Source organism: Gopherus flavomarginatus, chromosome 4 (assembly GCF_025201925.1).
Source record: "Gopherus flavomarginatus isolate rGopFla2 chromosome 4, rGopFla2.mat.asm, whole genome shotgun sequence".
Lineage (NCBI taxonomy): Eukaryota > Metazoa > Chordata > Testudines > Testudinidae > Gopherus > Gopherus flavomarginatus.
The window spans coordinates 134,725,731-134,743,693 of NC_066620.1; the positions used below are offsets into that span (position 1 = coordinate 134,725,731).

General features: G+C 43.1%; 1 protein-coding gene across 2 annotated transcripts in view; it reads right to left on the reverse strand.

Annotated features, from left to right (window-relative positions):
• Positions 1 to 17,331: 17,331 nt before the first annotated feature.
• Positions 17,332 to 17,963, reverse strand: part of SOBP (sine oculis binding protein homolog) — a 143,615-nt gene continuing 142,983 nt past the window's right edge. For both annotated transcript variants that reach the window (XM_050951355.1, XM_050951353.1), the window contains one exon: positions 17,332 to 17,426. The gene's annotated coding sequence lies outside the window, so the exon portion shown is untranslated. The remainder of the gene's footprint in view (positions 17,427 to 17,963) is intronic.

A 17,963-nucleotide genomic window follows, 5' to 3' on the forward strand; every position in this document is an offset into this window, starting at 1 on the left:
GTCTGATTAAAGGCCAGCATCTATGCCTTGCTTTCTCTTCAAGGGCTATGAACAGAGTATTGGGACCAGTTACAGGGTACCACACAGCTCTTTCTAAGCAAGCGCCTCTATTCTAGTTTATTCTATTCTTAAGGAAAAAGAGTTACAGAGAAAACATACAAAAAACCATCAACAAAACATATGCTAAATTCTTACATGAGGCCACTCATCAGTCTTCTTTGGCCTACTAGGTCCCCATTCTTTCCAACCCTTCCACAAGGATAGGGGCCCTTGGACAGAAGGGCCTGTTTGTTTGCTGGATCAGAAAGAGGGCCCAAGTCAGTTTAAACCCAGACTTTTTAGGCCAAAAGCCCTTTCTTTGTCTGTTTCCCTCTGGAAAACGGTCTGAACCAAGCAAGCATCCCCCCAGGGTGATGCCTCTCTGGAGGTGTTTACAACCTAAGAGATTCAGCTTAATCACTCCCCACTACTTTTGGGTCCTGGTGGCGGTGCAATAACCCTCCTCCCTCCTATCCCTGACCCGCAGTGATACATAAACTTAATACAGTATGGTCCCCAAAGATATTGCATGGGATTGTCCCAACTATGATTAAGGGTCTGTAGGAAGAAGGCTGTATTTGGGGCACATTTTTGACAGTATATTTCATGTGCTGTCTGCCATAAAGGTTATTAACTTTTCCAAGCTCAGTGTCCAAATTTGTTTCCTTTTTATTATTAAACCAGTGAGCTATATCAGGCATCATTTTTCTACAGTGGTCTCTGATACATTTACTGCCAACAGGTGAGTTATGATGGTTTTACTATCACAAAAGGGAATAACTGTACCGCTACCATTCACTGTCATGTGCTGCCTATACTTCACTGGTGAGTTACAAATATAAATGCATGGGACAGCAGAATGTCGACAGGATGCCAACAGTGACATAAAGGTCTATTACAGTATATTGTAAAGACTAAATCAAACTGGCCTTATTCACACAAGTAGTCATTGACTTCAATGGGGTTACTTTGGGACATAGGTATTGTTGCACCTGATGGGCCTGTCTAGTCCTGTATTCTGTCTCTGCCAGTGCCAGTGGCAATTAGCAGATGCAAAGAAGGTGCAAAGAATCCCCCTAATAGACAATTAAAGAATAACTCTTCTTTAGCCCCGTCAGTTAGTGGATGGCTTATGCCTTGGAGCGTGAGGGATTATATCCTTATAACATAACTGTAAATCTTCTCATTAGCCATCTAAAAGCCTAAATCTTTTTAAAAGCCCACTGAGCTCTTGGCCCCAATATCTTCTAGCAATGAGTTCCACAGGTTAACGGTATAGTCTGTTTAAAAACAAACTGTCATTAGGGTTTAATTTGTTGTCTCTCCATTTCACAGAGTGCCCTCTTGTTGTGTTATGAGAGTGTAAATAGGAGTGTCCAATCTACCTTCTCTATACCATTATACTTGAAACTTCTATTAAGTCCCTCTTCTTCATCTCCTCTGTAAACCCAACAGTCCCATTCTTCTCTGTCTGTCTTCAGATGGCAGGCTCTTCATGCCTCTAATCATTCTCGTTACCCATCTCTGTCTGCTACACTTGTGTGAGGAAGGCAAGGTTGTTTTGATGCCTAGATCACTTATGGCCAAACCCCATGAACACTTACTCACCTGGCAGCTCCTGCCTACTAATCAGTATTGATGTACTGCTTCCTTGACTTAGGCACATACCTGAGGAACCAGTGAGTCACTCACTCATGTCCTGACTCCTACAGATAAAAAGAAATGTATTTAAAATGTGATATATTTTAGTCTAGATCTTCAGCTGGGGTGTATCCTTGTAGCACTATCCAAGTCTATGGAATGATACTGATTTATGCCCGCTGAGAATCTGGCCCATAGGGTGTGAATTTCAAAAGTAATTTATCAGAGGGGTAGCCGTGTTAGTCTGGATCTGTAAAAGCAGCAAAGAATCCTGTGGCACCTTATAGACTAACAGACGTTTTGGAGCATGAGCTTTCGTGGGTGAATACCCACTTCGTCAGATGCATGTAGTGGAAATTTCCAGGGGCAGGTATATATATGCAGGCAAGCTAGAGATAATGAGGTTAGTTCAATCAGGGAGGATGAGGCCCTGTTCTAGCAGTTGAGGTGTGAAAACCAAGGGAGGAGAAACTGGTTTTGTAATTGGCAAGCCATTCACAGTCTTTGTTTAAATTGAGCTGATGGTGTCAAATTTGCAGATGAACTGAAGCTCAGCAGTTTCTCTTTGAAGTCTGGTCCTGAAGTTTTTTTGCTGCAGGATGGCCACCTTAAGGTCTGCTACAGTGTGGCCAGGGAGGTTGAAGTGTTCTCCTACAGGTTTTTGTATATTGCCATTCCTAATATCTAATTTGTGTCCATTTATCCTTTTCCGTAGCGACTGTCCAGTTTGGCCAATGTACATAGCAGAGGGGCATTGCTGGCATATGATAGCATATATTACATTGGTGGAGGTGCAGGTGAATGAACCGGTGATGGTGTGGCTGATCTGGTTAGGTCCTGTGATGGTGTCACTGGTGTAGATATGTGGGCAGAGTTGGCATCGAGGTTTGTTGCATGGATTGGTTCCTGAGCTAGAGTTACTATGGTGCAGTGTGCAGTTGCTGGTGAGAATATGTTTCAGGTTGGTAGGCTGCCTGTGGGCAAGGACTGGCCTGCCACCCAAGGCCTGTGAAAGTGTGGGATCATTGTCCAGGATGGGTTTGTAGATCCCTGATGATGCGTTGGAGAGGTTTTAGCTCGGGACTGTATGTGATGGCCAGTGGAGTCCTGTTGGTTTCTTTCTTGGGTTTGTCTTTCAGTAGGAGGCTTCTGGGTACATGTCTGGCTCTGTTGATCTGCTTCCTTATTTCCTCGTGCGGGTATTGTAGTTTTGAGAATGCTTGGTGGAGATTTTGTAGGTGTTGGTCTCTGTCTGAGGGGTTAGAGCAGATGCTCCACCAAGCATTCTCAAAACTACAATACCCGCATGAGGAAATAAGGAAACAGATCAATAGAGCCAGGACTCCACTGGCCATCACATACAGTCCCCAGCTAAAACCTCTCCAACACATCATCAGGGATCTACAACCCATCCTGGACAATGATCCCACACTTTCACAGGGCTTGGGTGGCAGGCCAGTCCTCACCCACAGGCAACCTGCCAACCTGAAACATATTCTCACCAGCAACTGCACACTGCACCATAGTAACTCTAGCTCAGGAACCAATCCATGCAACAAACCTCGATGCCAACTCTGCCCACATATCTACACCAGTGACACCATCACAGGACCTAACCAGATCAGCCACACCATCACCGGTTCATTCACCTGCACATCCACCAATGTAATATATGCCATCATATGCCAGCAATGCCCCTCTGCTATGTACATCGGCCAAACTGGACAATCGCTATGGAAAAGGATAAATGGACACAAATTAGATATTAGGAATGGCAATATACAAAAACCTGTAGAAGAACACTTCAACCTCCCTGGCCACACTATAGCAGACCTTAAGGTGGCCATCCTGCAGCAAAAAAACTTCAGGACCAGACTTCAAAGAGAAACTGCTGAGCTTCAGTTCATCTGCAAATTTGACACCATCAGCTCAGGATTAAACAAAGACTGTGAATGGCTTGCCAATTACAAAACCAGTTTCTCCTCCCTTGGTTTTCACACCTCAACTGCTAGAACAGGGCCTCATCCTCCCTAACTGAACTACCTCATTATCTATAGTTTGCCTGCATATATATACCTGCCCCTGAAAATTTCCACTACATGCATCTGATGAAGTGGGTATTCACCCAGGAAAGCTCATGCTCCAAAACGTCTGTTAGTCTATAAGGTGCCACAGGATTCTTAGCTGCTTTTAAAAGTAATTTAATTATTTAGGAGCACAAGCTCCATCAATTTTTTTTCAATAGGACTTGTCCTCCTAGATCACTTGTGCACTTTGGAAAACTCCACCCTTCATGTATAACACAGGATAAGTTGCAGTTGTTATTGTTTTTAACTTCTACCTTTCATTCATGTCCAGTATTTCAGAAGGGTTTATAAAAAAGAGAACTACAACGATACACTGTAAAAATAATCAATGAAAATAAGTAGTTGAGAAATAGAGTGAATACAACAGTATGCAGATGATGTAGGGACAATGGGCACAAATAGTATGGAACATGGGTCTTTTTACTAGGGTTTATTAAGAACATTATCCTTTCTCTTTGTCTGATTACGCTGCCTTTCCCCTGGGAAGGATAAGTGTTACCCATCCCAGTTCAGATGGCCATTCAGCTATACCTACAAGGAAACAAAATTGTTATAGAACCTTTCACCTCCTGTCCTGTCCGGATGCCAAGGTGAAGAATATCGCGACGGCCGCCCTGCACGCCGCCACCACGTAGCGAATAGGCAGAGCTCCCTCCGACCGAGATGTAGCCACCTTCCTGAGCGGCTCCCTGGACAGTGATTCGCCCGGGACAGGGGTGACATCGCCTCGCTGTGGACCCACACCCGCAACGCCACGCATCGACTAGGAAAGCAGCTGGGCTGCTGCTGGATGTGGAGCGAGGAACGGCGGGTGATGGGAGTCCTGGTGCCACGGATCGGGACGAAGGGCAACACCATCGTCAGCCCCAGAGCCAGAGGCGTGCTGGAGAAGTCCCTGAAGGCCGCTGTCCGTGCACTCTGCGTGGACATCCTGAGGAAAAAACCTGACCAGGGCAAGGCCTTCAAGGTGACCAGCAAGTGGGACTCCAGCAACCACTTTCTCCCTGCTGGCAGCTTCACCCGATTCGCCGACTGGCGGTTCATACACCACGCCCGGCTGAACTGCGTCCCTCTCAATGGACCCGTCCACCACGGGAACTGGGATAAGCGCTGCAGGAAGTGTGGGTACGCCATGGAGACCTTGCCCCACGTCCTCTGCAGCTGCAAGCTCCATGCCAGAGTCTGGCAGCTGCGCCACAAGGCCGTCCAGGACCGCCTGGTGAAGGCCATCACCCCGCATCTGGGAGAGATCGCCATCAATCGCGCCATCCCCAACACCGACAGCCCGCTGCGCCCAGACATCATCGTCACGGATGAGGATCGGAAAAAGATCATCCTCGTCACGATCCCGCTCGAGAATAGGACCACGGCCTTCTGTGAAGCCCGAGCCCACAAACTCGAAAAGTATGCTCCCTTGGCTGACGCCCTGAGGGCAAAGGGCTACGAGGTTTACACAGATGCTCTGATCGTTGGGGCTCTGGGTGCCTGGGACCCCTGTAATGAACGCGTACTGAGGATCTGTGGGGTGAGCCGTCGCTACACACGGCTCATGAGACGCCTAATGGTCTTGGACACTATTCGAAGGTCTAGAGACATTTACACAGAGCACATTACCAGCCACCACCAATACCAAGAGTGAGCCGGCGTGACTTCATGCACCCACAAGGGGGAAGAGACCTGTAAACCTCCCCTGCTGGATTTTATCCCCTGAGTCCTGAACCCACTGAACCGAACTCCACCATGTGAGGGTCATCCTATCCCCATTACCCGGGCAGCTTATTTATACCCATGACTGTCTGTAACTTTTTGTATGAGTGATGTACCCTCACTGCTTGCTGACTGTATCTTGATCTCACCCACTGTATACCCCCACATTGGGGACACTGCAGACTGTATATGTTATGTGCTGTCCAATACCAAAATACTAGCATCCCCCTATACTCTGTATGTTACCCCCGATGACCAATAACTGAGGTTTCAAACTCTCTGTACCATCTATTTTTAAACATTTTCTAATAAACTTTTACATCTGACCTTCCAGCTTCTCTAGTGTTAATTCTTTAATCAGAATTGAAGTGAATGTGACTAGGATAAATTATTCTTTTTACAAAATATGCAACGGTCCCTTATTAACCTTTAACCTCCACAAGGCAGAACCACCAGTCCTGCAAATATATACAATGCTCTTAGATCCAAATATCCCCGCGTGGCTAATAAGCAAGGTGCCCGAGAGGAGGAGTCGGTTCCTGAGGCTAACGCTTGCAGTGCAGCACACGTTGCAGAAGGCAATGCAGTCATTTCCCGGAGCTGGAGCCTTGCAAGCCCAGGGCTGACACCTTGTGGCTAAGAGGCAACATTTCTGCCCTTTTCCTACCTAATTAGAACAGGCAGTGACACGCATCAGACGCTTTCAGGTTTATACAGACAAAAGCCAGAACGTATTTAATTCAGCGCTAACTGCGGGACACTGGTTGATTCCTCGTGCATTCAAGTTGTCTTCATGGACGGAGCCTTCACCACCAGATGAAAGATTCAGCTGCCAAAGGCGGATTCAGCGCAGCCGTGGAAGCGCGCGCAGGGAGCACCGCTTGGTGGCGCCCCAGTGCCAAAGGCTTTCTGCAGCTGCGGTCATGGTGGGACACTTCACCAGGAATAACAACTGAACAAAATAAAGGCGTTTGCTTTATTTTTAAGAAACCAGCTGTTTAAATCAAGCTGTGGTTCAGTTGTTTTCCAGTTGAAAGACGGAATTTGGGTTTTTAGACCAAGGTTTTAAAAGAGAAGGAAATCCATGTACGGGCATTGGCTACTTATCCCAGCAACGGCCAGTATTTGTTCAGGGTGTTATACAGCGCGGGAGAGCTGAGGCTTTTCCTGGCTGTGATTTCGAGAGTGACATGCAAATGCAAGGAGCTCTGTAAGAAATGAGGCAGTTGCGCTCAAGTGCAACAGAGAAGATCATTCATTGGTGAGCTGAGCGTATTTGTGTAGGGAGCTAGTCATTGATAAATCCCCCTTTGCTACTGTGTACTGTCTCTGGCTAGATTTTTTATGCTTAAAAGGCCCCTTTATAAATACATTGCTCTGGGGGTTGTCAGGTCAGGTAACAATACAGTTGTGTTTAGACTGTGGTTTTTATCAAAGCTGCAAATGTGATCTTCAATAATGCCATTCTTTGTTTCTAAAGGCATCATGGGGTGCAGAACTGCCCTAAGGGAGCCACAGATAATCCTAGTAAGCCGAGATGCAGTGAAACGAAAAGTCTCCATTTCTACATCTTAAATTATTTTAATTTCTAAATGATATAAAGAAAAATCCATTTGGAAAACAAATGTTATCAGCTGTGACACTGATGGCCTATTTGGGGCCATACCGTGCACTGACCACAAATGTCTCCTCAGATCTTCTTTGAAAGAGACTTTAATGATACTTTAGGCCTATTATCAGAGGAATGACTGGGAATTGTGGAGACTGAAGAGATTTAAAGGTGTGTTAATCTTAACCCTGAAGAATCTCTGTCAGAGAAGATAACACAACTTTATTCTGCTTGTCAAGCAGAAACATAATATCTACCATGAACAAGAAAGCTGCATTCTGTACTGGTCCCACCATCTTCAATTTCTCTGACTTTCCATGGTGGGCTGTAAATTGTTTGCTAGAAATATGTCATAAATAAATAGAAGTATCTTCTCTAGTGTGTCAGGGTTGTAGGATCATTCTTTCTTCCCAGCCATTTAAATTGCAAGCACTCTTCCAGTTGTAGTAATGATAGCAACCTTTCAGCCCTGCTGATCCAGCCAGCGATCAGTGGCAGAACATCCACATGGCGTGCTGGCACATTTAGGGAACATAATGAACTCAGGTGACTGCCAGATTCAAAGGTGAACTTAGAAAGGGGCCTCATCTGATTGCACTCATGCAGTGTTTCATTAAAGGACTTTGCACACACCAGAATGATGGCGCATGGGCCCGCATCTTCGCTCTGCAGGCTAATTAGTCTCTCAGACCTTCTGCTCCTCTGGAAGCCCCAGCACTGCTGGACAGGACAGTGCTTTGTGTTCCTAGTGTCAAGTGGCCAGGTTCCACATCTGTGGTGTTGGTATTTGGTTGGTCTGTATGACTCTCATTTGGCCTGTAAAACGCAAACATCTGCTGGGGTTATGGTCGGCTTGTTGGCTGATTTCAGCAAGGGTAGTGACCTGCTGTACAGTTGATTAGTTCTGGAGAAGCAAACTGGATGCAGTTTGGAGGAGTTTGAGAGAGCAGGAAAATCATTCAGCCAGTGAAAAATAAAACAAAATGAAATATATAAATAGGAGAATGCTGCACTGTGATACTGCAGTCTGATCTGCTAGGTGAGACTAAATCCTGCTCTGTCCATGCCATTGCATCTACTGTGTGGCATTCCCCAAACATTTAATTTCCTCGCTGGCCAGATATTATTTTCTAATGTATGTTGATAATTGAGCAGGTTATTTTATCAATCAAATAAGAGAAACAAACACCCAAAATCACTTAAGAGGAAGTAAATTACGCAAGAGGAAAACATTTCTTACACCTATGCCAATAATACTCTTAATGATTTAGTCAGGGAATAATTTGTTTTAAGTGATATAAAATTAGTTAATTCACTGTAATAGCACTGATCACAATGAAGTGTTTTGCTATTAATGTGGATGTCATGTGTCTCTCCAGAGAGATGTCACTGTAATTCAGCAGAGTGAAAAAGGAGATGTATACAATAGATTCTGCTCTCTGCTACCCCAGTGTGAAGCCAGAGCAATTCCACTGACATCACTGTAGTTACTCTGGATTGACATTGATGTAAGTGAAAGCAGAATTTTACCCTGACACCCTACATTTTCATGTTCCTGCCATCTTTTAAAAATTCACTAACACTGACCCTGGTTTTCCTCTCTCTTACACCAATGTGAATCTGTTGAAGTCAATGGATTTACATCAAGAGAGAGCAGAGTCTGGCCATTCATAAGCAAAATTCCCATGTCAGTTCTGTTTCAGTGCAATATTTTGGGTAAGCATTTGTAGATGAGAACTATCCCTTCCAGGATTCTGTATACACAATTAACATTTATATCCAGGACTACCAAGAAGTAGGTATACAGATACAAGTGACTCAGCATGACCCAGGAAAAGTAGTGTATTTTAGGCCCAATCGGGCCATCCTTTACAGGCAAAACTCTTATTTAAGTTAATGTAAGTATTGCCTGAGTAAAAGCTGCCTGGTCTGTTAAATGTTTTTCTCAGCTGCTCAGTTCAATTACATTAGTTCAAAAAATCAAAATGTGTTATAGGGAAATCCTGTATTTTACACAGTGATTTAAATACATATATGAAAAGCCACTGCTGTTGTTCCTCACTGTCCTATAATTTCCATGAGTGTAGATTGGAGGAGAACCAGCTGTCTTATCTTGATCATATTCCCAATCTTTTCAACAATAGCATTTTTGGATGTCACTCAATGGATTAAATTATAGAAAACATTTCATGAAATTGTCCACAAGATTTGCCTTTCTGAAAAATGTTGTGTCAAGCTGGATTATGGTGCCAATCCACCCAGGTTCTCAGTGATCACTTCTCCCACTAATACTGCCCAGCACTCCTGAAACTGAAAGGCATTTGAACGCCAACTCCCTTAGGCTCCTATGAAGATCCCAGCCTGAGCATCTGTTAATCAGCACCGCTTGTGGAAAAATCCTATGGAGTTTAATAAGAATGAAACCAGGGAAGTTCTACAAAAATTACTCTGAAAGCTATAGAATTTAATGGAGAATGAAATCCTGTCTGCTGTTTCTTAGTCACCCTATAGAATTCGACAGCAGGGAGACAATTTTCTATTAAGTTCTATATGATGGCAAGGTTATCACTTTCTATTCAATTCTGTAGGACTTTGCTGTAAGGGATGACAAGTCTGAATGATAATATATGGCATCAGACATAAGGACAATTATCTAATTTATAGACAGTACTGCAAAAGCCACCAGCAGGATAAAATAGTTCTCCATATGGTACTCTGAAGCTTCCAAAATCTACAATTAAAAAACCCCAACAACTCTTGTAACAGAAATCTTTCTATTGTATAAAAAATAGGGGATGATAGCAATGAGGTTCATAAGAACTTATTGGAGGGGACAACCCCTTTGATTGCTCTGTATAAATACATAGCATTGGTATACAGGATTACAAGTATTAGATGCATCTTTGTGCTAACAGAGCTTATGTTTTCAAGTACAAGAAAACTCTACAGTTACATTCTGTGGAGGCTTCAGGATAGAGTTTGCCAAATGGAAAAACATTTGGAGGTTTGGAAAAATCTTGCACATAAATTACCAAAGGCACGAAGCGCCTGAAAGATGGATGAAATCAGAAGCCAAGGAAAAGCAGCGTGCATGCCAAAGGGGAGAAAAAAGATGCAATGATTTCTTTTAATGACTCTCCTGCAAAATGGAGAGCAAGCTTCCAGGGCATGTCATATTCTCATAAAAGCAGCTCGCTTGGTGATGAGAAATACCTTGTCAGTGGTGAGACCAAGCCCTCATTTTTCATCCTTTCTGCATGTAGCTCTGCATTGATTATGTTAAGTGCTACCCGCTGGTTAAAAACACAGAAACCTCATTGTCTCTGACTGTGGCAAAGGCCAGCTACACACTTGTTAATTTCCTGATTTATGACACTATATAGAAGGAATTGAAAGTGGGTGTTTTTTTAAAACTATTAAAACAGAGGCAGATCAGGAAGTTTGTGATAAAGAAAAGCCAGGTTCTTGTCTGACATGTAATATCTCTTTTGGCTTTAAGTAAACCTGCTCTTTCAAGGCTGTGCCATCAACAGGGTCTGGCTCAAGTTTCACCACTAAATCTTAGTCAACAATCTCTAATCTGGACACTGGGCTCGGGATCCAGGCTCAGGTTGCAGTTGGAAGCGGACAACAGTGGCAAGGGGGTGGAGGGGCCAGGGGCGGAAAAAGGCAACCTTTGTTTCACATCTGAGTGTCCACGCAGGCCTGAGCTGAGGTCATGTGTCATTTTTTTGTCATCAACAAGATTAAAGTTTGCACCACTCTGGCCTTGAAATTGCCTCCTTGACACTCATATTAAGTACAGAAAATATACATGTCCAAGAATCAGGGACACAAGTTTGTGGTGCAGCTCAGATTTGGAGTTCTTTTCATCTTTCTGACATGTGATACCCTGCCATAAGCTGCCTGCAGTCAGGTTGCTATGCAGATATACAATTTCTGAAAAGTTACACCAGGAAAACTAAAACCTACTGCTGGATTAGCTTTTCACAAAGAAGCAGGATAAAATGTGTAGCCGATAAACTAAAAAGGTGAATTAAACTTTCCTGAAAACAATCTCCCTCAAAAAGGATCAATAAGTATAAAAGTATCTTGTTGCATTCCTGGCCTTTGCTCTGATGGCTTAACCCAGCTAATGTATATAATAAAGGAGATACTTTGTGTTTCATGGCAAAAAGTGGGGGGTAGAGGGGAAAGAAAAGCCAACCAAATTTCAACTCTCTTTTTCATCATTGTTGCTGCCTCACGATCATTTTATTTTGAAATATAAAGACCGGGATAAAAAAAATATTGTCCAGGGCGTAGAGCCAAAAATATGCCAGCACTTTCCCTCCTCCCCCACCCCCAGCCTCCTTAGGCCAAAAGCCTTAACAAAAGCTGTTTTCTGTGTGGAAATCTCCGGGTCCTCCTCTCTCTTTCCTAACCCCTAACACAGGAAATGATTTTATAATTCACATTGTTAAGAAATTCAACTCCCCACCCCCATTCTCTGGAGGTCAACCTACAATCAGGCTGTGGCCTGTCTCCCTTCCTCTCTGACCCTTTGGGGTCAAGCTCCTCTACCTGACCCTGCTTTTAAATCTCTCTTTGGAGCTCTCCACCAGCAAGTCAACCAGCAGGATTTCCCTAGGGCTCTGAGGCACTTCAGTTTTGCTCCTGGTGACTGCTCCAGCCACTCCCCAAATGTTCCAGCATCCTGAATGACTGCTGAGTGGGTTTGTTTTTTCTCCTGGTGGAACATTCCATCTTAGCGGAGACAGTTCACTTCTTAAAAAGCTACCTGTACACGAAAACGAGCACTGTAGAGGGGGAGGAGAGGAGCACGAAATGATTTGTAATCCATTAATACGTACCATTGAGGTGTTTTTTCAAGGGCCCAGACTAATAATAATTAGTAGCTAATAATTCTTCACACTTTGCACTTATGGAGTACTGTTAATTCTCAAGGGTGGGGGACGTGGATAAGTCATTTATACTACCTGAGCCTCACTTGCCATCTTAAAGCAGTTAAAATCTCACAGTGGCTTGGATGATTATTGCACTTAAGTTGTATAAGGTCACACTCCTGATTGCAAAGTCATTTTTCATTCGGTGCTCAGACTGAAGACAATGAAGTTCTGCCGGCGGAGGCCAGGAAATGAAAGATCGGGAAATTGAGGAGCAAGGAAGTGATGTGACCTGCCCAAGGTCACCCAGCAAGTCAGTGACAGACCTGGTAATAAGACCCAGTTCTCCTGACTCCTGGTCCAGTGTTCTATTCAGTGGGCTGTACTGCCAAACTTTCAGGCCTGGCTACCACAGAGGGCATGATACCTCACTGCATTACTTCCCTGAGTTACTCCCATGTAAAACTGGAGTAAACACAGTGATGAATCAAGCCGAGACTGCCTATTGACTTTATTATCCACAGTAGATGCAAAATGCCTATAGGCTCAGGAGTGTGTCCTTATAACAATGACTACAGCAGGGGTCAGCAACCTCTGGCACCTGGCTCACCAGGGTAAGCACCCTAGCGAGCCGGGCCAGTTTGTTTACCTGCCACGTCAGCAGGTTTGGCCGATCACGGCTCCCACTGGCTGTGCCATCCCCATTGGCCCGGGACAGCGAACCGCAGCCAGTGGGAGCCGCAATCAGCCGAACCTGCCAGTGCAGCAGGTAAACAAACTGGCCCGGCCCGTCAGGGTGCTTACACTGGCGAGCCATGAGCCAGAGGTTGCCGACCCCTGGACTACAGCAATCACTCAAAGTTCTGCAGTATTTTTCTACTACTGTATCCTTCAGCTCTTATGAGTGGCAACGTTTTAGCCTATGCCTATAGAATAACGGATATAATTATTTATTATTTAAATTTGATTTTAGTGTGTCCTCTTCTTCCAAGTAAAAGTTCCAGAACTGCTTAGACTAACTTTGCATTTCTCTCACCCACCCCATGCACAAGCAGACACTGTTCTATCAATGAGGCACCAATGGCATGTCATATGTGTGTACTTGTTCTACTACACTTCAAAATACTCTACCAAGGGACATCTTCCATCTGAACAGATAAGAGAGACTTGCAAGGTTAGAATCTCTTCTGGCTTACATCAGTATAACTCAAATCTATTGACTTTGAGGAAGTTGATCAGACTCAAGCCCTCAACAGATAGGGCTGTATGCTTGGTGCAGTGCCCTTGGACGCACAGAACCCAAATGTACGGTCGGGTTTGATCAGGATGCGATGGGGCCTAAATAAAGTCATCTTAGGAGCAAATGCGACTGTCAGTTACACCTCTGTAAATTTAGAATCATTCCACTGAAACCAACATTTATCAGAGTAAATTAAAGCAGAATTTGGCCTTTCATCTGAACAAAAACTTATTAACTGAAGCCTTGTGATTGTCTCACTACATATTCTGAGCCCATTTTTAAAAGCAAGGCATCAAAGTTTGGGGCACCATTTCCATATATGGGCACTCCAAATGGGCGGGTGTTAACTTGGATGTCCAAATAAGGCCTTGGGAATGAGATACCCTATTTAGATCATTATGTTGGTAAATTTGGCCCACAGTGACTATTTGAACAAAGCAAATTCATTGCAAACATTTAGCAAGGAAAAAACATGTGAAATACTTTCATGTGATAGGACATTTTACTTCACAAAAGTGGAGTAAATATTTTTACATTTTTTATTTCACTCTGAACCTCCCCTCCTCCCCACAGTCAGTACAGGAGGTAATTAATTCAGGATGTTTACAGGGCTCGGTCCTGCTTTTTTTTGTAGTCAAGAGAAAAATTCTCACTGCCTTCTATGAGAGCAGGAACAGCCCTTTATTCAATGAGAGCCTATGCTGCTGTCTCATGAAAAACCTCTTGTTAACTTCAATAGCAGCCTGAAGAAATGCAGGCCTGAGATACAGTTTGTTAGAGACCTATCTAAAGCTTCTTCTATTCACCTTGTGAAGAGATTCTATGTATCTCAGAACTGCATATGGAAGAACTGGAATTACTTCTGTTACGGGTAGGAAACTACCTGTGCATCTCTCAGGGCATCCAGCCTTTCTTTGCTTGCCTTCTAGGTAGTAAACTCTCTCAGAAAAAAAATACTGGCTTGATCATTGTGGCTATATTGTGTGTAATAAATAATAATAATAGTGAGTGATCATAATGGTGTGCTACTTTGCTGAGATCCCATTAATCACAGAGGAACAACTGTATCCTTTGGTAATTCCACTCATTTTGTTAGGTTTGTACCAGGAATGAAATTGGGTTTAAAAAAAACAAGGGTTTTCCTTTGCATGATGTATCATACCATTTGGTCTACAGTTAGTTGAAATTTCATGTGTATTCAGAAACTTCTTCACTGGAGTACAGCTGGCAAACAGTGACCAACCAGACTACCCAAACTCTGGCTTAGAAATTGGGATGGTTTGATAAATATTATCTAGGCAAATTTTCACAAATCCAAAGTTTTTGTGTAGCCCGCCTACAAATTGTATTGCTTTCTGAACCTCTTGCTTACCTTATGATTTTTTGTACTTATTTTATTTCTGGAAAAAATAATTACAGAGAAAGAGAGAGAGATTGTAATCTTGAAAACAAAAGGGTTTTCAGAAGGGTCAACGTGTGCTAACAATCCTGGACAACTGACAAAAGCAAAATCAGTATACATAGCCATCCTGTCATCGCCAGGTTCAGATGATTAAATAATTAAAGATACAGGAAGTTGCTTACTAGGGAGGCAAGCTTTGGTGTACAGTTCCTTCAGAGCTGGCATGCGCAGTACCTTGCTTGTTGTGCTTACCATGAAGTGTAAATGAAATCATGCCTTCAAAAGCAACAGAGCTCACCAGACATTTCAAAGTCCTCTAACAGTGAGGAACCGACATTTGTGAATCCATAGGATAACACTTGAAAGGTGAACACCACGGTATGATATTATTCAGAGCCCAATACGTGGGAATGTGTGTAGATATTACAGAGACTTAGGTGAGAGTTCAGTGTGTGAAGATACTTAGAACTGTGTCCTTACAGAAGATGGAAGAAATGAGTTGAAGCCTCAATCCTGCAGTGCAGTGCAATCAGGCTTCAACACTTGCACAGAGCTACATTCAAGTCAATGAGGCTCTGCCCAGCATAATGGTCCAACCATATGGAGCTCTTTGCAAGATCAGGGCCTAACTCAACCCTTTGAAGTGCTTTTCCCTTCCATGATCACTATAGAAACTGAGAAATCATCAGAGAGAAAATAGAGTGAACATAGATTCAGCCTCTAAGAACCATCTGTCTGTCTGTCTCCAATGGTTGTTTCTTGGTTTATAAGCTTTGGGGTCAGGGACTGACTGTTTGTTTTGTATTTGTACAGTGCCTAGCACAGTGAGTTACTGGCTCGTGACTAGGACTCCTCAGCAGTACCGCAATACAAGTAATAATAAAAATAACACTTGTCAGGGTGGTTTTGTTTTTTAGATTTCAGATTGAATTTTGCTTGATCTGTGATCAGTCAGGGAGAGAAAAGAACAACTTTATGTGCACAGGAAAAAAAATAATAAAACAACAGCACATTTAAGTGCATTTTTTTCTTGGAGATTTATTTTCTTTCAATAAATCTGACACCAGTCAGGGAGAGAGAGAAGTGTTGTGAGCCCAGAGCGAAAATGAGCACATTGAAAGTGCTTCGTGTTCTTGTTTTCTTGGAGATGTTTCTCTGGTAGCTCTTAGTAACTTCCCCTAGGCTCAGGAGCTCTTTTTTTCTTTTTTTTTTAATATTTTTTAAAAAGCTTGCTTGCTCGCCTGGTGTGTTTTCCAAGCGTTCACAGCTCTAATAAATAAGGAGCACCTGTAAAACAGTACCTTGACTTGTTAAGTGACTTTGTACAAAGGAAAATATAGAAATACAGTATATACATAGTGCTCATAGTGCACCATCACTACAAGGCTCTGGTGTGATTGGCTTTGATACCCTGCTCCCAACTTCACTGAGACTAATAGGGACACTTTTTTTGCAAACTGCTTGTTGGTTCCTAACAGCAGCCTTATAGAAGAGGTGTACTCTGAACACTTGAGAGTGAACAATTGCTTTATTCAAGTTAGTAAACAGTTACACTGAATCACAAGGTGATTTGAATTTTTTTTTCTTTTTTGTATTTGTCAGAATGGGATACTCCACAACTGTCTTACCAATTCTGTGCCAGTATACATGCTCTAGTGTACTTTTGGACTCTTGGCTACAACTGTACAAGTGCACACAAGTAAATTCTACCCTGTTATCCTCCACCCACTGATTGAGGATCGAATTGCACATTTCTCTTAACCATGACAGGAGAAAGCAAACAGTGAAACAGAATCATGGGGGATCTTTCTCACTTTACCCCTTGTTTTCATTGGTTTGTCCATACCATTCTAATTATCATGAAAGGGCTATGCATATGGAGAGATTGTCTCACTGGCATCCTGGATCACTGAAAACCATCAGGGTTGAAATTTCATCCAAGTCTTTCATGACGCCCAGCAAATATTCCCCTCAGATTATTTTACACCTTGAGGGAATTTTGGTCTTTAGTTCAACACTCTTGCTCTGTTCCCAAATGGGGCGCTATTTAGGGGAATTTAAAGAGAAAGCTGAGAAGAATAAACATTTACTGAGTTCTCTTGGCATTCAGGCTCTGAAAAACCACAGTATAAACTATTCATGCTGCTTCTTACATCTGTCAAATCAAAAATTAAAAGCCATAAAAGTGTAACACTGAAAATATGGCATTAAAAAGGATAAAGGTGGCCTTTGTAAAAATAACAAGGAAAGTATATTAGCCAATAAAATATTCTAACTCTTCCTTTAAAAGTGCATCATGGGTAGGACAGAGATGATTCTGAAGCGTTGCTACTCCAGTAAAACCCCTTTCCCCCATCAAAACATGACTAGGTCCAAAACCATACAATGCAAATCACGATTCTTGGTGTAGCAGCAAAACCACAGCAGTTTTTGAAAAAAAAAATCCATATCATTGTCCAGTCTCAAATATCTGAATCTTGAAGTAAGAGAAGGAAAAGTACCTACATTGGTCCGGGTGGTTTTTGAAACAAGAGGGAAAAATTCCCCAGCAAGAAACCAAGAGGAAAATATGTTCCTCCAAGGAGAAGAGGAGGTGGTAGTGGGAATGCGGAGCACATTGCGTAGGTCCGTGATAGGCTGTCTTCTGGGCCAAAGGCACCCGTGGGACTGAGAGACTTAATGACAGGAAGCTGCTTTACTTGTTTGACTTTTAGCCAGATGGGGTGGTAAGCAGCCTAGCTGACATCATTCGGTGAAGTGACATGGTTTGCTCTGCTCCCTTTCTCCATGCAAGGTACCCTGTCAGTGAGCATTCCTGTAAAACAGACAAGAGAAGCTGGTCAGAAAGAGTTGGGATGATTCATTGCAGGGAATGTATGCACAAGCACGAGCTTGGGAACGCAGCGTAAAACTGTCCTATGTAAGGACACCAGTTTCACTGCTTCATCCTCAGGTATGTCTGCCTGATACTACCAGGACTGTGAGTATATGGTGAAGTCAGCAAAGCCTCCTTTGCAGCAAGATTCATGGAAGCATATTAGAACATGGAGGAATTCTCCTTAAAACAAGCTAGGGAGAGATACAATCATCATTAATACTTTTTGCCTCCCTCCTTTTAGTCTAGCAGATCAAAGGTGAGTAATAATCTCTTGCAGTTATCCAGTGCTCTTCACCTATGGATCTCAAAGTACTTTACAAAAGTATATGTATCGTTATCTCTATTAAACAGACAGAAGGACTGAGCCGTAGAGGATATTCGATTTGCCCAGGATCCCACAGTGCTAGGAATAATGGTAGCATTGGGAAGACAGCACATAGCTACTAACTCTCACTTGCTTGTTTTAACTATCAG